Raw genomic sequence first — 20,030 nt, 5'->3', positions numbered from 1 at the left:
GCTGTGAAGGTCTGGAGCAAAGCAAGGTGTTCAATGCAGGCATGCCAAGTGGCAGTATACCCACTGACAGTGTGGTGTCACAGGCTGGTTCAGCCTATTAGCACAAAAAGCAGTTGAACTCACAGTCCTTGACATCATGGAATATTCCTGGTTATCAAAGGAATAAAGACTGTCCCAGTTTCAAGAAACTAGGAATATCCAAACTCAGGTATTCTTTACTATTTATTATAGTATATTGGCCTTTTAAAATTTTACTTTTTACAAGAAATAGTCTAAAAATTTTTTCAAAAAAAATTAGCTTAATTATCATACTCCTAATACAGATGATGTAATGGAACTGTACAGGGTAAGTTAACTCCACAGTTCAAGAGACCTTGGTGAGAGAACCATGGTTTCACTTATTTTCAAGGCAGAAGCTGAAAAAGCATGTAGGGAAACCCTAAATGAATCAGATATTCTCTGCTATCTAGTCATAACACAAGCAGTCATACATCCCAGTGAATTGGGGAAAGCAGAGACCAGCTATTTGAACTTGCATTGGTAAGAAGGAACAGCAATTCCAGAAAAAAAGAAAGTTGCAAAAAAAATACTCTTAGATTTGTGATGCTTGACCTGTACTCACCTGCTTCTTCTAAGCCTCAAAAAGACCTTTTAACTTCAACCTTGAACTGAAGTGATGTCCAAAATCAATTCTAGTACCACCATCCTGACAAAACAGAGAGAAATGTTTACAGCTACTTAAGACATCATTTAAAAAAAACCAACGCAGAATCTGGCCTTATCACTCCCTCTAATTTGTTCCAGATGTGCATATGCTGATTCACAAGTAATCTGAAAGAAAAGGAGCTGTAATTTTAAATTTTTTGATTTTGACATAAAGCTGGTTGAAAGACATAGCAAGTTAAAAGATTCTCTTAACAAGTCGTAAGCTTAAATGTAGTCCACAAAGAAATATAATTGTTCACCTAAGTTTCTTCCTTGCAGTAGAGTGACAGCTATGGCATCACTCAAATTCTAGTCTTATATTTTTATTCTATTTTTATTATTATACTACCCAAGGGCAAACAAAAGGAAGGCTTCCCTGAAGTAGTTTGTTCCATACAGAGAACTGCACACAATATCACTACCAGTAAGTTCACAGGGTCATCTGAAGGAAGGAACAGAAGCTGGGAGACAGCATGCCAATAAAATTTAAATCTATATGTATGTTAGGAAGGACAAAAGGACAAGCAAAAAGAAAAAAAAAAGCAGCACTGAAGCTGAGACTGGAAGACTGCAATGAAGAGAGAAGGTTGGACAAGACAGAAGAAATAAAGAACACGCAGGTCCATAGAATATTTAGATTACATCTATGTCTGAGCACATTTCTCTTTTCTGAAATCAATTAGCAGAGATAATCCTACATCTATGCTGGGCATAGTCACATATGCTCTGAAACAGAGGGGCTGCATAAAAATTGTCTAATGGAGGTGGTCAAATAAATGTCTGGGAATTTTCTGGAACAATGTTGGTTTTCAAAGACTTTAACTGTGGCAGACACCTGGAAATATTTCCAGGCATTGTTTAATTTACTAATATAGACACAGACTTAATGCCTGAAACTCTGCTATCTCTGAAGTAGGTCCTACCAGCCTCTCAGTGGTGCCTCTTGGCAATTCTCTCTTGCTGACAAGGTCAGACAGAAGCAGGCTGAAGAGTAAAATGAATGTAGAATTTTATAAAGAAAAGACTGCTTTCCCACAGTTTAAGAAAAAAAATCTGTGTTCCAACTGGCATTATTAATACACACTTTGTTACAAGATGTTTGGACATTTAAAAGAGCTGCAGTTCTAACTTGTTCCTTTGTTTGTTGAGTGTAACAAAACCTGCTGGGAAGGTCGAAGTTCCTAGAAAACTGAAAGCTACCTGGCAGCCTCTGTAGTAGTGCAAGTGAAGAAGGGAGAGCAAAGAATGACAGGCTGAAGGAATAAACACTACATGAAACCCCTGCACAGTAGGACAGCACTGGGAAATGAGAAGGATATCTTATGAGCTTAATACAAAGCAAAAAAAGGTAAGAAAATGTTAAAAACAGGTAAGGATCCTAAGGCAAATATGAGGAGGTGAAGGTGGGTGTCAATTCTTAAAAGTTGTTGGAAAGTAAAATATGTGTCAATGAAACTTTGCTTGGTGGTCATGTGGTCACCCTGGATCCACAACGTAAATGTCCAACCGAGTGAATAGCATCTCACTGTCCTATTTCCCATTAAAAGGTTGCAGTTTTGCCTCTAAATAGCTATGCCTCTAAGTCTTTGAAGTTTCCTGTGCACCTAAATTCTAGACAGAAATACACATTAAAGTTATTTCTTCAACACTAGATTTTGTTGACAGATAATATGTAAGCCTCAAACGTGAATATTCTGTATTTCTTTTTTCCTATAATCCATTACACCAAAATACTTTCAAGTCATCAGTTTTCTTAGGTTGGATTATATTAAACATCACATCTTGCTTCACCTCGTAAAGCCAAGACAATCACAGTTATTATATATGAAATCTTATATCAAAACATGACCCATTTTGTTGAGATATAGCCTTTTTAGATGAAATTGTCCATTTTAACATTTTTTGGTAATTGGTCTTAATATGAAAACAACCATTAATCTCGATGATTATAATTTTATCTTTGGTCTATTTCTGGATTCCTATACTTTTTCAGAAAACAGTAAGAAATATTTAAAGTGGTGAGGATGGCACAAAGTAGGTGTGACAGATACGTCACAGGCAAACAGCAGGTCTTAATCTATCAATTCTCTTCTTAACGATACAAATTTTCATTTTTAGAAACTTATCTATTGACCTATGTTTCATTTATGCTACATTTCAGTGTGGTTTACCTGATGAAGGCAGCTGACTTTTAAAGAATGATATTACTTCTGTTATAAACACTGATTTGTTTTGATTTTTGTTAGCATCCTAAAACCTGGATCTGAGTCATTTCAGTTATTCCAGTTTAAGACCAACATTTCTCTACCGTCTCTCCACCTGAGCTAGCAGATTCCATCCCTTGGGCCTTAGCAGCTAGATCTTTAATTGTTTACCTATGCCCTACTGACAGTGCTTAAAGAGATATATTTCCCATTCTTCAATATCTAACAATCCTATCTGAACCTTAAAAATTTACAAATTTACAGACCTTGTTTACCAAAACTTTAAAAGCATCCTGACAGAATGTTAATTGTCATAATTGTGTCAAAAACCCCTAGAATATTTAATTCAAAATGAAAGTCAAATTCATTCCTGGATGAAGACCTTCCTTAGAAACTTGACTTAAAAAATACAATGCCCATACACTGCAAACTACTTCTTTAACTCATTCATTTACTTGCCGCAATCACCTCTTAGCTTATTCCACATTTAGATCACAAATCATTAGGATAAGTTTACCTGTTATATGTTTGCACACTGCCTCTAAGACAACATTTTGATTTGAGACTACATGCTCTTATTCATTATCCTGCCTTACTGGTGGCCTTTGGTATTTTTTAAAATGTAAATAACCCCACCAAAGTGCACCACAGCGCTTAAGCAGTTCTAGTACTTGATAGATCAAGTTGCCATGATGTGTCACTATTTCAGGTAAGACATGCTTGTTCAGATTTCTTCTATAGTAAAAATGGTTCAAACTGCATTAGAGCTTGAAATGGGTATTTGTATAAAATATTCTAATGAAGCACCACTCATCAAAGCATTCAAGAAGATTTTAGAACCTGGTTGAGGGCCATCTATATAAGTTATTATTAGGTATGCTTGTTTTGAGTCAGACAGATTGAGCCGAAGACACCACTGGTTTCACTGAAGCAAAAATTACTTGCTAGAGAGACTGACTAGTATTTTAAAGACATAAGCATTCACTGGTATCTGTAGCTTCCACCTTTTTATCATATAGGACTCACACAATTAAAAACAAAACTCTTAATTCATAACAGGACTTCTGAGGAAGCCTTAAATTGCACTATGTCAATGGGATGTCCTGAATTTTATTTGAAAATACATCACCTACATACAATCTATATCTTGTAAAAGTATGAAAAAAAAGTGTAAATCTATTAAATAGTCAGACTATGTATTTTAAAATATATTTTAACTACTTCAATACAGTAACTCACAGTAGAAAAAAAAGATTTTTAAAGAATATTATATAAATTGCAGAACTGCAAATAGTAAAGAAACGCCCCTTTTCTTCCTGATTCCAGTAATTCACATTTCTGTGATAGAAAGATACTCAGAAGTTCATAACCAGATGAGCACTACTGAATGCCATTATAATTAACAAGAACATATAAAATGAATTAGAAGTTACGTTTATAATCAGTCCAAAGTTAAACGATACAATGAAAAGACCTTCATACTACTGTGATCTCTCAGCTAATTTTTACATACTATTTCACATTGGTACTTAGACAAATGAAGGCTGGATTACATTATCAGTGGTTCCCAACAGAAGTTTTGTGGCAGTAGGAGAAGCATATATTTTTTTCATGTGGCACAGAGAAAATAATGAATTCCTGAATGATTCTTGAGCTGTCAAGCTTCCCCAACTACACAGTTTCCAAATTTTTCAATGCTATGTACTTATAAAGGTTCACATAATATTCTACACCACAAAAATTATTCTTGAAGTTTTACACCATGGAATTTACTGTGAAAAACACCCATACTCCATTAATCCAGAAAACATGTAACTGTGTAAAGAAGTAAGCGAAGGATAATAATAAAATTTACAAAAAATCATTAAAAATTTAATATTAAACACCTTGGAAATTGCCCAGTGACAGAAAAAATGTCCATATGGACTAAATGCATCATCTACTTCCAGTATGTCCCATCCACTGTGTAACTGATGCACAGGTTACATACAATTCCTCTTGGGGAAGAGGGGCTGGGGGGGATGTTGTTCCACTTAGGTCTTACTTGTCCTGAAGACTAATAGGACACTGATTACCTGTACTTAGCAAAGCACTCTGGAGAAAATGGAGACAGTACCAATGAATGGGAAGCCTGGAGTGATGGAAAAATCATCCCTCAGTCTTTTCTTCCAAAATCTCCACAGCAACATTGTCTGAATAGTTGGATATACAGACTAAACCATCCCTGAGGCAGGTCTAACTTGCTTGACTTGCCCTACATGATAGATAACCTGTGCTGACACTAATCTTATAAGTATGCACGATACCAATATCATATTTATAGAGATTTCTGAACACTTTATCCAATGTTCACAGATACCATACCTTACTTTATCCTCAGGCATGTCTGTCTTTCTTCTGAAAACATAATTTATTGGAAGACAACTCAGAGAAAAACCTCTTTCCACTTGTTGAATTTTCTTATTGTAATAAACTGCAATAGTCTACACTAACTGGGGAACAAGAATATAAACAATGATGAAAGCAATTAACTATTCTTAAACAGTTTGTTCTACAATACCACTAATAAAATGGCACTGCAGTCTTGTGAATTCCTTCCAGAATTACTATGTGTTTCTCCCTTTTTCTCCTCTGATGTGATGAGAAGGAATTCAGAAATACTATCAGATGAGAATGTAGAACAGCTTTAAAAGGTAGTATTTCATAAGTGCACGTATATGGTGATCCCCCCTGAGTTGTCTCACATATCAAGTTTGTTCCTGTAAGGAGATGTATGTATAGATTTATAACCTAGTAACACATGAAGTCAAAATGCACCTGACCCTTCTGCCATGCTGCACCATATCACAGACTCTCCCACCCACAGAGTGGCTGATGAGTAGCAACTGCATAAAGCACCTGAATTTAGACTGGGTCACTTAGTACATTAGACAGATGCACCTCCAAAACTTTCAAAAAAGGTGACTCCAGTTCCCGGTTTCTCTAGGCAACCGTTTCTGTTCCATAATTATCCTTCTACTGAAAATCTTTTCCTTTATATTGAATCAAAACCTTCACACATAAGAGTCCCATCCATTCCAACTGCTCCTTCACAAAAAGGGCAACCCTCCTACTCCTTTTCTGCCTGAGCTTTTGTTGAGCCATCCATCACTAAACCCCAACTTTGTAGTTGTTCTGCCACTTGGCAGTTTAATCCAGTGATATCATCATTCTGGATCTGCATGCGGAACTCTAGCTCCTCCTGTTTCTTTCCCACCCACAAGAATCTCATCTAAATAAATATATTGAAAACTCACTAAAACCAACAACAAAACATAGAAAATTAAAGAGTCACACGATTTGCAGGGAGAAAAAGGAACACCAAACAGTGTGAAGTCCACACCTACAAACAATGCAGAACAGAAAACCTAACACATACAGGCTCCTCAAGCTCCTAAAGACCAAAAGAAAACAGACAAAAAAAGTTATAAGTAACTCAAGCTAATTGTGAAAAAAAAATTAAGATTAAAAAAAAAAAAACAAAACCACAAAACAAGCAAACAAAAAGAGGTTCCAAGATAATCTACCTGGGCAGGCTCAATCTCCTGCCAAATATTCCACCATAAAAATAAAGACAGGAAGTTGTCCCACCAATTGCTGTCATCTCCATTATCTGACTGTTGGCAGCATCTCAAAGTATGTGTTTTCTACTTCGGGTGAACAGCAGGTAACTCCCCCATCAGCACAGGATCTTCCTTGGGGCTTCCATAGCCCTAACACATTGTCAGTTTGGGCACCCCAAGAACTGCTCACATTGCTTAGGAGGTTGGTTCAATACTGATATGACCACCACAGTTAGCTACAGATAATTGTCACAAACTAAATGTCCATAAGATGACTGGATCCTTGCAGAGGTCCCTATCCTAAACCCAAAATTTGACATGATTTAATTGTGTCTTTAGCAAACAAGAACAGAATTAGAACAGAACTGTATCCTTGATTTCTTCTCAAGGACCTTGCCTCGTGACCGGAGTAATAGGTCTCTCTAGAGGATGCTGATCACACTTGCCCATCCTCTGCTTCTTGATTTCTTATTCAGAGCTACATCGGTCTGAGGAGGGAAAATTCTTACACATAGGCCAGTCCTCCTTACAGGCACAGCACATCTTCAGCTATGCTGTATTTTGATATGGACCACTTCAGATTACTGGGCAAGCTCAAGGATTCCTTTTTTTTTTTTCCACTCATTAGAGAATGACTCCTCTTGGTTATGAGTTTGTGCCAGTTTGGACAAACTTGGAGGAAAAATATCCTCTGATAGAAGGCAGGCCACAACCACCCCTCCCCCACCAGGTTCAGCAAAAAAAAGAAATTTTCCTTGGAGGAAAGTGAAAGAGATAAAAACTATTTATTTAACAAACACACAGGAAAAGGATAATAATGCTGAATAATAAAACCTGTCGCTGTGGAGAGAAACCTGGGAAGATTTCAGAGCCCTTTGGTAGGTGTGGTCTCTCACCTCCTCCTCAGAGTTGGGTCATGAGCCCACCTCCAGAGCCTCGGTGGAAAATTCTCCTGATGTGCTCTGATGTTGAAACAGTCCAGAGAAGAAGGGAAAAAAACGAAGTCCAAGGAAGACAAGTTCAACTCTCCGCCTCCCTCCGGAGAAAAGGAGCCGAAAGCTGGCTGAAAAGCAAGAAGGGTGCTTCCTTCACTCTTGCTGCTGCAGAAGCAGAGGAGTGTGTACCTGTGTCCTTGAACAACTGCTTTGAAAAGTTCGCTTGATTTTTTCCTCTCCCCCCTCTCAGGCTCAGTTTAAAGGCACAGAAAGGCACAAAGTTAATTTCTGGGCATAGAGCAGCAATAGGGGATACACATCATAAAGCCACCCCAAGACACAGATCCATCTGGCAGTTAGCAGTCCATCATGTTAAACAACCCAGAGACTCCCTTTCAGCAATGGCCAAGGTAGATGACATCAAGAAAGACATAGGATATAAATATGACCCATGCTCTGGACCAATACCTAAAGACACCTAAGAAACAGAGCACCTTCGTAACACTGAAAAATGTCCCTGGAAGTATGGCAGATAAATATTAGGGCTGCTGGAAATTTCTGCCTGTCTTGTACAAGCACAGGCCATATCGGGGTATGACTCAAAGTAAATTTCTAGCCACAGTCAATAACTGCTTTGATGTAGATTGGAATCTATGCCCTTGAAGGGGCAACAAAAGCCAAAAAAACTCTACCACCATTTCAAAGAGGGTCACTGAATAAAAATGAGTAAGCTTGTTACAAGGAAGAAAAAAGAATCAGCTACAAAAGTCACATTTTTACAGGTGGCACAGAGACTGATTAAAGACACCTTTTGCAAGCTCAGAAGAAATGCATACAACCCATCAAAAAAGACTGAGAAAATCCAGGGAAGGGAGCTATCGTGAACAAATGGGATGAAGGAGGCTACTAGAAAGAAAATGGCATCCTTGTAAAAGCTACAAGTTGCGTCCAAGTGAGGAAAACAGAAAGGATTGTAATCTTTGGGAGGCTTAAACATAAAACACAGTCCAGGGTCAGAGGGCTGCAGGGACCAGCAGCTCCCTATGGGCTGGAGGCCAGAAGTTGTGGGGGCTGTCCATGGGCAGAGCAGGACCTGGCTGCCCTTGGGTACGGAGAATGGCAGTCCAAGGGGAAGCTGGGGGCAACCCTGGCCCACAGCACACCAGGCACCTCAGTGGGGACAGGCCAAGGCTGAGGTCAGAGTCAAGCTTAGTGAAGAGCCTCCCACAGACAGCCACCTAGGGGCTTCTGCTGAGGCTGGCAGAAAGCAAGGGCCACTAAAAAGCTGGGGTTTCATCCACACCGGAGAAGACTGGAGAAGTTACTAGGCCAGACATCCTCCTCAGAGAGATACATGAGAGGATCTGTCTTAAACTGAAGTGCCATTAGAGAACATGAGAACAAAAAGACAAACTGAGCTCTAACAGATTATTACATTGGAGTATATCCCATCAACAACTCTAAAGGAACTTGAGTACGAAACAGCTGAACTTAAAATAGAAAAATTTGCCTGCTTCAAATTGTCCTAAAATCAAAGGAAGGTGGCAAATATTAAATCAATCCTAAAAAATCTAGAGAAGGTCCAGAACGCTACAGATCAGCACACATGGTGTTCACACTAGGCAATTTTCTACAGGCTACAATAGAGTTTATGTGTATGTCAATATAAACAACATGTTGGGAAGGAGTCAACATTCCAGTATGAAAAAGGACATGCCTTGGACGATCTCAGTTATTTTGAGAAGTCAGTGAGAAAATGGACAAATGAGATCCACTTGTAAGTCATGTATTTCCAAAAATCACTTTATAAGCTCTCTTACCCGAAGTCTCTAAAAGAAACTAAACTGCATGGGAGAAAAAAATAAAAAAAAGGAGGTCTTTTCACTGCTAAAAATTTAAAAGAGAGGATATTAGGAAGAATAAATGACAGTTTGCAGTATTTCCTAGAAGGATATCATAGAATCATTATTAAGGTTAGAAAAGATCTCCAAGCCCAACTTTTGTCCAAACACTACCATGCCAACTAAACCATAGCACTAAGTGCCATGTCCAGTCATTTCCTGAACACCTCAGGGATGGTGACTCCATCACTTCCCTACACAGCTCATTCCAAATCTTGGACATCCCTTCCATGAAGAAATTCTTCTGATGTCCAACCTGACATTCCCCTGGTGAATCCTGAGGAAATTTCCTCTTGTCCTGTCGCTGGTTCCCTGGGAAAAGAGACCAACCCCCACCTGGCCACAACCTCCTTTCAGGTAGCTGTTAGAGTAGTCAGGCATTGGAGTAAGTGTCCCAATGGAGGTGCCTAACTCATCACACATGGAAAGACATCGCTGTCTGGTGCTGCGTGACGTGGTTTAGTGGTTTAGGGGTTACAGTGGTAGTGCTGGATGGACGGTTGCACTGGACAATCTTAAAGATCTCTTCCAACCGTATCATTCTATGATTCTATGAAATCTGAATTCAGTTTTTGAAAATAAAATGTATGCAGGACCCAAATGTTGCCTGCAACTTTTGGAAACTGCCTCACATACCTGCAGAACTTCAATACAACTCTTCACACTCAGTAGGATTCTGTAGGTGATCCCACAGTATATACAAAGGTAGTATCTTCAACAATTATTTTGAATTACCTTTTGGACAATACTGTTAAAGCAGCAAATCATCTTACTCTAGTGATTTAAACCAAATAGTAAAAGCCAAAGAGAGAGGGATCAAATCTTTCATTTTCCTAAGATAATAAAGTGTGTTTGTTCATAAAGAAGCAAAGCTGGAGAGGGACTTTTTACAAGGGCATGTAGTGATAGGTCAAGAGGCAATGGCTTTAAACTGAAAGAAGGCAGATTTACGTTACTTAGAAAGAATAAATTCTTTACTGCAAGAGGGGCGAGACACTGAATCAGGTTGCCCAGAGACTTGTGGATGCCCTGTCCCTGGAAATATTCAAAGCCAGGTTTGATGGTACTTTAAGCAACTTGGTCTAGTGAAAGGTGTTCCTGCCCATGGCAGGGGGGTTGGAACTAGAGGATCTTCAAGGTCCTTTCTTACCCAAACCATTCTAAAATTCTGTGCAGTGTCTGTGAATGAGTTTAACCTCTTTAACAGATTGAAAAAAAACACCAGTTTTCTAACAAATTAAGGGTTCAGGTTAATTTAGGCATTTGTACTAGTTTCAATTCTGCATTAACTTTCATAATAAATGAGAAGATTCTCGTAACAACCTCCTGCATGGTGTGATGCACGTGTTGCTCATAAAACATAAAACATTTATCTGACACATACAAATCAAAACATAATGGGAATTTAGATAGCTTTTATATTTTAAAAGCACTAAATTTTCTTGGACATTTTCTATTTTTATGCTTATCTTGTGACTTTCTTCAACCCATCAATTTTACATGAATAAAATGACCCTCTTACAAAAACCTTCAGGCATATAAACTCAGTATAAAATAAATACAGTAAAATATTGATAAGCTAAACTATGTAGCTTTGCTTTCCAAAATATTAACATGTATTTTCTTTTAAAGAAGCATGATTGAAATGCATAGGGTAAGAGAATCCTGGCAAATAAGAACTTTTACTTCAAAAAGGTACCATGTGATTACTTTTGCCAGGAATGTCAATTGCTTTGGCTGATGCAGAGCCAACAAACTTTAATTTATGACAATTGACTTCATAGTACCCTGTGGAAATTTCTGTCAGAGACATGGCTGCTTCCAGCCACTCCAAGCCACCCACTGCAGGGTGGTGCCTCACATGGAAGAGGTTTAGGAAAGGGCAAAACCACCACACAGGCAGAGGAGGATTGGTGGGGGCAAAGTGTGAGAAACAGCTTCAGAACACCCGTGAAGGTCAGTGAACAAGAAGGTGAGCTGGTGCTGCTTGAAGAAAGCAATGCTTTCATTATTTCTCACTACCCAAATGTATTTTAATTGGAAATAAATTGGATCCATTTTTCCCAGGTCAGACCTGTTTTGCCTGTAACAGTAACTGGTAAGCAATCTCCCGTGTCTTAATCATAACCCGTGAACTTTCTGGCATACTATTTTCTCCCTCCTGCCCTGTTGAGGAGGGAAGCAACCAAGTAGCTGGCGATAGCCAGCCCCTAACTCTCCTACTGACCCCAGAGAATCACAGCACTGGACATTTTGCAAATACTTTGAAGGATGTTCATGTACTATAACACTGTAAAAACTGCACATATTCTGGAAACTGATAGCTCTAAAGCTGTGAAATTAAAAAAGCAGCAATTTAATGTAAAATTTTCTACTGAGATATCTATGGACCACAATATAACTTCTTCAGAAGTCTTTCCCACATCACTGCAATATACATAACAGCATCCCAAGAAAAAAATTTTTAAAACTTCTAACTCAAACAGGTCAGAAATTACATGCTCACAGCTTGTTTCTGTAAGGAACACAAATATTGTCACAATCACTGAAACTTTTCTCCAAAAAAGACTATGTTACGCAGAATTTACCTTGATCCCATTGCAACAAACAGAAACTGATACAAGCAATAAACCTTTTTAGTAAAAGAAACATAATTTTCTTGTTTCACAAGCAAATTTAATGAAAGAAATGTGTCTGTTCAAACTGAAAGGAAAACAGAAGTCAAGTGCCAAAAGCAAGAGGACAATAAGAGCAAGCTGTGGAAGCCAGGATAAGTGATGGTGGAAGGGGAAAAGAAGAAAAGAACAAGTAAAAGAACTGGCAGACAAGCATGTCACTTCTGGGTGTTGTGGGTTGTAAATTTTAACTACATTGGGATAGCTCCAGGTGCACATATGACCATGTAAGCACAAGGAAAAAGGTATAATTCCAGTAAATGAAAAAGATCAAGTAAGCTCATATTTAATGGCCTTAGATGATCTGTCACACCACAGCAGATGCACTTCAGATGTTACTCAGCAGTAGCTTTTCCACCTGCCCCTTTTCCTGAGTCTTGTGCATAGATTAACAGGATAAACACAAGGAGCTGAAGAGTTGAGTAGTGAAAGCAGAAGAGAGGAAAAACTAACGAAAGACAGATGAAGGAGAAAAAGACAAAAAAATTAATGGGAAAAATGAAAGAATAAACAGTGGAATTGCAAAAATGTGTGTGAAAACAAGCACCAATATGTTGGTGTCAAAGGTAAAGTAAAAGAGATTAAAGTCATGCATTACTGATGTCAAGAAGCATTTATTTAAAAATGATCTTGCTGCCCTGAACTGTAATACAAAAAGGACCCTTTTGAAAACTGCCTGCCAGCAGTCTCAGAGAGGCCTTGTGTTGTGTATTGCCTGTGGGAAATTTAAACTGTCCTTGATTTAAAGCAATTGAAACTTTTCAGTGAAATACAAAAAATAAATTTAATTTCATGTGATGTTACCATTAAACACTATACCGTAAGAGGTCCTTTCATAAATGTGACTACATGAAAAAAAATTTCCAGGGTAGATCAGGATTGATGTAACTAGGCTACAATTCAACAGCAAAATTCCCACTGATTTTAGCAGAACAGATTTAAAACCAGAACTGAACACTTTTGAAATTCCTTTATTTATGGATTCCACAGATGGAATTCATGCAATGCTGTCATATCTATGACTCCACCTTGTCCCCACACTTTTCGGTAGATATGTTATGAGGAGAAATAGATATAAAACTGGGATCCTTTCATCTTCTCTGACTCAGCGTTCTCTTGACTCTACTGGTTTTAATAAAACTCTTTGCCTGAGACAAACAAACAATATCTGGCCCCTCATTTATTCAAAGTACTTTGTAGGAGTCTTTCTATAGATTCAATAAACCCAATAAAAACAGAATAATTTATTACATTGCAAAGAATAAAAAATATCTTTCCTCTTGGTAACTCCTCAGACATGTCAGGCTCTACTGAGCTGCTCACAGAGTGTCCAAGGTAATCCTATCTGCCCTACAGCTGTCACTTCAGAAGGGTGCAGGTGTCCTGTGTCATATCTGACAGATGACCTCTCAGGTTATCTCAGATTTGCAGGACACATAATCAAGCCCACCCTGTCAAGTATAAAGCTACTGGGCTACTTCTGGGAGATTTACATTATTTTTGCAAGGCTTCAGTAGTGGGCAATTACAGCAACATGTAAATCTGTTCAAGTAAATTCTTACATTTGGAAGCTCTTCTAATGTTTAGCCAAAGAATTCCATACTTACCCTTGCTCTTTTTGCATCTCATCCACCTTACTTTTAGCATGAATTTATAAACCACTTTCCTGCTGCCAAACTCTCCATATGATTTATTAAAATTTTAGCCCAACAAATTAATGCAAAATACATGCTAATACTAATTAATACTGATTGCAAAGCAAACACTCAAATTCCTCTGATAATTCCAACTTTACTTTTTCATGAGCCAGACAGGTATTGAAACAGAGTTCACGGACACACAGTGAAACATATATATATATTTGCAAGGTATTTTTAATCTCTTTCATTGCTGAAGTCAATAAACTGACCAAATTCCAATGGGTAATTGTACTTCTTCTCTTTCAATCACCGAAATGTAAAATTGAGGGATTTTGGTTGGTATTAAGTGTTAATTCCAACACAAGTTTATGTTTAGTGTTCTACACCTCTATGTTATATGTGAAGAAAGTAACAAAGCAACAGATGACTTGAACTGCTTGACTAATTTTGGTGAAAATACAGTACCGCTGTTTCATTTAACAGCTAAGTAATCAATTCCAAAATTTACAGAGATGTCAGGTATAAATGATTTTTTTTAATACCTTTCCTTAAAAAAATTTAATCCAAGTGGAATATATATTTTCTACTGTTTTCATATTTCTCTGCCCTACTTTATCATCACTGCTTAGATGGAATGGAAATACCCACCAGCTGCAAATAACATAAATACCTTGGATGGCAAATACATCTGATGGACTACTCATTGCCACTTACACATTAGTAACTTCAGCATTTATCACTTATTGAATTCTAAAGTATGTTTATGCACACAAATTGTTTATGCACCCAAGTTTTACAAACCCTGACACAAGTCAGAAATACTTGCACACAGGAATTTCTGAGATAAGTTTTGCTGTTATGATTCATAACATTTTTCCATTCCTGCCATTACAACTCTGCAATTAGAAGAGCAATCAAATAATATACTGACAAAAATCAGCAGCTGCCATCATGCTGTTCATGACAGAAATATTTTGCTCTTCATTGAAATAACCATCATCATCAGATGTATTCTGGAACCATGTGTAGTCTCTCTGAACAAGAGGCAACTGAAAGATATATGGAGATGATGTAACAAACCAATTTAAGTTAAAAGAAATAATACAGTTGCCATAACACAATGAGAAGCAACTAACTTAGTACTATTAGAATTTCTGAATACATGTTTTCCACCAGAGTATTCTACAGTAAATCTACAAGTGCCTTCTGGGCAGTGCATAACCATAAACAGGAACTCAGGATAAGTCTTCAGTGAAACCTTTGCCTCCAGGAGATGTGATGGGACTGGGGGAGCAGTAGAGATTCACCACTGTCAGAGAGGGCAGGATGGGGCTCCTGTCAGTAATAGGTATCTCCTATCTTCCAGATGCAATTCCAGATGCACGAAATAAGTCAAATGTGATGGTATGATCAAATTTCTAATGAAAGCACAACTTTGCTTCTTTTTTTAAAAACATTTATAAACTTCAGTTACAGAGATGAGAAAAATCAGCTAACCATTTGAAACATGGTGAGCCAAATGGCTCCTGCCTCCCATCAGTCACAGATCACCCGGCCTCACCTCAAGAACACAGGCTGACTGCAACGTTTTCTGTAACACCAACATCTTTTGCCATTTTACACAAGGATATTTGTTTTGTGGACTCCTGTAGCATTCACTACGTTATTATGACAACTTTTCCCCACTGCAGACCAAAGAGTAGCAGAAAGAGCTATGATTCTAAGAAAGGTAAATATGTGTAAGGAACCAGGACTATTATCATTATGGGATTAGCAACACAAGACTAGAAGCACGTTACCCAACTCTTCCTAGAGCTGCGTCACTAGAACTGCTGGGTAGGTAGGATTACAGCAAATTTCCCATTCTACCTAAGGTATAAAGAAAGAATGAGAAAACAATGAATATAAACCTCTTTTAAGATACAAGATGTAGTTGTCCCGGGGCCTTGAGAAGTCAAAGGGTTGTGCAGAGAATGATCCCTCCCAAAAAAAACCACTGGTAACACACTGGATGTAGTCCTCATCTTCCTCTTTCTGGTTCTGAGAACTGAGTCCTTAAAAAAGCCACATTCCAAGAGATAAGCACCAGAAAGCTGAACATAGATATAGTCTCTGGTTTTGATGTATTTGCAGCTATTTTAAAGCCCAATTAACTTTTGGCAAGGTAAAGATCTTGCTTTGCTTTGCTTCTTGCTGGAGAACATCAGTATGGTATTCCTTACGATACCCTAAGGTGTGCACTAAAGTGAATCACAGATTCTCTACATTGCCCAAGCTCCAAAAGAACAAATTTCTCATCAGCAACCAAGACCCTGAGTTTGGAGGTACTCCAAGTGTGTTTTTTGAAGCCTTTTAATGGCGTAATTCAAACTGCCAGGAATGGCAAGAGAAATATGAAAAGATTTGTGCTGCAGATACATTTTGGATCATTACATTGTATCAGAGAAGATAACCTCAGTAAGGCATATCTGAGAGAGTTCCCATTTAAAACTAAAGACCCACTTATCCTATATGCTATACAAACAGCAGAAACACAATTTCCCAGAGACAGAGGCTAAAGGAAACAAAACCAGAAGAATGACAGAAGCAATGATAAAATATGTTATCAGCCAGCAATCAGAATGCACATCATTATTTCTTAGTAAGAGTTAATTTCCTTACACATTTGCTTTAGTCTTGAAACAAAAGAATGTATTAATTTAATTGAAATCCTCAGTAGCTTTTTCAATATCCCTTTTTAATAAATCAAATGCATTTTATTTATATAGATATATATGACATTTCCCCCTCTAATTTTTCTTGTAACAGTAGTAATAGTAACAGTAACAGTACTAAAAGCATAGTGAGCAGTACTTACATTCAACTTCTGCCTGTTTCAGTTCTTTAACAATCAGACTTATAATAATCCTTCCCTATTGAAATACTGTTACAATATTTATGCATTTCTTTTATAGAGTTGTTACTGTTGCTTTCTATAATTGTTTTTAAAAGTATTTACATTTGAAAATACAGAAAGAACAACTGAAGCTTGTCAAACAAATGAAGAGTATTTCTGCTAAAATGCAAACATTCTGTAATTTTTACATTTTCCCTCATAGTCTATGATTTCCTATGACTTCGAACATTATGTTTTAAAATATTCCATTTACACAACACATTTACCCTACACTGTCACATAACTACAATTTAAGCTATTGCAAGAACTGCTCACCAGCATTACCACAAACACAAGTCAGGAGTGACAAATGCTGCATTCATCCATGAACAAACAGTATTTGCTACTACACTTGTGGGTTTTTTCTGTTATTTTTAAAGATGATAAAATTGAAATATATATATATATATATATATATAATACCTGAATATATGACATACCACCAAGCTCTTCAGTTTTGCATATTTTCATGGTTGAAGCATAAACTCCAGAAAATATTAACCACCCACAGAGATCACCTTGACATGCTTTTGCTGCAGAAAATAGAACATTATACAAACTACTGAAGCCTGAAGCATACTCAAAACATCACATCCTATTTGTAAAACGCACAGAAAGAATAATGGGATCAGTAAGAACATTTAAAAAGTAGTGTTATATTCAGTTTTAACTCTATAAAAATGAGACTTCTCAAAAAGCAGGCATACTTTTTTTTAATATGATCGGACTAAGCTGAACATAACTGTTGCATAAATCCTTCTTAGTTTTACCCATACAATCTCAAAGACATTAAGGAGTAACACTAAGCCATATGCACAAAAAATATGTCTGCCTCATATGGACATATGAGGACAACCTACTGGAAAACCAATGCCCTCATATGAAAAACTGGCAATCGCACCAGTATTTCCCAAATCCATATTTGAAAGGAATCTAGTATACAATTCAACATACTTTGAAGAAAAATAACATTTATAAATCTAAAAATTACAATGTACTTCCAATTATGACTGTTCTTGATTTTAGAGAAATCAGTGTCAAGGTTCAGGATGTACTTCTTCATGCATGTACAGGTTCATGCAAAGTGCCACAGAACTTCTGGCAATAAAAACAGGCCAATTAAATCCATTTATGATTTTAAATAATTTTTTAAAAGGAATTGCAAAGAAAAATATGACATTACAACTGTGGTAGTAAAAAATTGACCTTAATGGCTCAAGAGAACCATTCCATCCTAAGTTCTGAGGCCAATACACAAAATCACACAAATTTATTCTGAATATTAGCATTTACACAGAAAGGACAGATAATGTAATACAATTAGAATGAGGACAAATAATACAACATTGCTTCATAACAAGTTTCATAGCCAAAGAGCCTTTATTTGTCATTATTGTGCTCCATTCCACACTGAAAAGGGAAAATATGCATTATTAAATTATATTGCATGTTTTACTAGACCTACTGAAACTCTTATTTATTCTGAGTCCTCAATGAAGACGGCAACACAAAATAAGGAATTACGTCTGTGAAAAAAAATGCTACATTTAGTCATGTTTCTCTTAAAGAAAATATTGCACGACAAGGAAAGCATTACCTATTTTCCTAGCAGGAAATACAATTGCACCACATAAGCAAGGAAAAGACCCATTAATTCTTGTAGTGTATTCACTGGCAAGACAGCAGCCTTTGTTTTCCACTATAGAGAGTACTGAGATACTCAAGAACTTGATGGTATTCAGTAACTTTTCTTGGGACATTGCAAAAAAATCTATTAGATTAGGCTATCTAGAAATGCCAAAAAGACTTCTGATATTCTTACCCCAATAAGGTCTTTCTATGCTGCCAAAAAAAAGAGAGGGAAGGAAGGAGCAGGGGGGAGAAAGCTAAGGGAGGAAGAAGGGAAGTGACAAGGGAGGAGAGTATCTCATCTACTTTAGCTCAGTTAAAACTCTGCTACAGTCTAAGTCTCATTCAAGCTTCAATAAATACAGTAATATGAATACATCTCCTTCAGTTCATTACAAAACAGCCTCTTCAACTGGCAACAGGAGAATTTAAGAACTTGGCACTCAAAATGGCACTACTGAAAAGCATACAGGCTGGACACTTCCTAAACTTTAGTTTTCATCCTTCACAGTTTCTGTGCCAGAACAAACCCCTTTCAATTTTTGAAAGACTTCAAATTTGCAATGGTTTGGAAAGAATTGCAGGTTTCAAGTTACTACCATTAACACTGTCTCTATCTGTCCACATCATCTCTTACAGGCACCTACTGTTCCGCCTGTACCTAGGGAGCAAAATCAGAAACTTCAAAATCTGCAAGCTACTGTGGTGGAGGAAGGAGAGTACTGACATGGAAGGAATTAATAGAACATTCAGGGAGGAGACAGATGAATTTCTGGAGGTTACATGATACATTGATACAGAAATTGGTAGACTCTTTAGAGTTGCTTTGCCCAAAAACCATTTTGTTTCACTGTATGTTTCATGCAATGTTTGTTTAGGCATTTTGATGCATCATTAGTACAGGCATCAAAACTCAGGTTTTCCAAATCGCTACAGCTTCAAGCAGCAACTGTAATTACACCAGCTTTAAGGTTCCCTTTTTTTTGTGATATATTTTATTTCCGGGACTATCACTCTACACAGGCTGGGTAAGTCATCAGAGTGACTATTTTTTTGCCTTGTCCTTTCATTTCTTCTCTCATGAAGTTAACTCACCACAGTGGCTCTTAGGTTCCTTTCAAAAACTGAACTCAACATATTTCTTAATTCTGCAGGATTTCACAATAATCAGGTGATTTTTTTAGAAAGCAATTTTGTCTGTCATTTTCAGTGAAAGCCAAAACTACCTTCCAGAATGACAAATGAAACAAAATAATGTAAAAACTTAAGAAATTTCACAAACACATTCTGTCAGTAATATCTACTAGTGGTAGAGTTTTCAGTGGGAGGAAAAAGAATAATTCAGAGCAGATTCTTATAAATTCCAATTACGTTTGTGGGGTTTGGAATATATTGCATACATTTTGGCAAGGCTTCACTCACCATGTAGATTTCCAAAGTTACGTACTAAGCAAAACAGGTGTGTGAACCATTTCATGAAGTAAAATTATATGAGCAATTAGCTGCTGAAGTGTCATCAGTCAGATACTGAGAGCTCTTTCACGTGCATTGTCACTGCACTCTTAGCAAATCCTCAATGTAGTCATTAGGGAGGAAGAAAATTGAGACTTATCTCAACAGAAGAGGCACACAAAGCATTTAGAAAAAGCTGCACATAAAACGTGGTGCAACATGAGTTCAATTATCTCCTTATTGTATAGTATGAGCATGCAGGATATGAAAATAGAAGGGAAATTGTATAAATACTGAGATACAGTCTGCACAATATAGAGAGCAGTTAGGTAAAGGGCAATAAACCATATTG

At 37.2% G+C, this 20,030-nt stretch overlaps 1 protein-coding gene across 1 annotated transcript in view; it reads right to left on the bottom strand.

Annotated features, from left to right (window-relative positions):
* FOXP2 (forkhead box P2) overlaps positions 1-20,030 on the bottom strand; it is a 409,998-nt gene that overhangs the window by 286,833 nt on the left and 103,135 nt on the right. The window contains exon 3 of the mRNA XM_042018066.1: positions 623-706. The gene's annotated coding sequence lies outside the window, so the exon portion shown is untranslated. The remainder of the gene's footprint in view (positions 1-622; positions 707-20,030) is intronic.

This window comes from Corvus kubaryi, unplaced genomic scaffold (genome assembly GCF_017639235.1).
Source record: "Corvus kubaryi isolate FWS band 111438036 unplaced genomic scaffold, C.kubaryi_AGA036_p1.0 137, whole genome shotgun sequence".
NCBI lineage: Eukaryota > Metazoa > Chordata > Aves > Passeriformes > Corvidae > Corvus > Corvus kubaryi.
The sequence above is the reverse complement of the archived record's forward strand: the minus strand, read 5'-3'. Positions and strand labels throughout refer to the sequence as shown.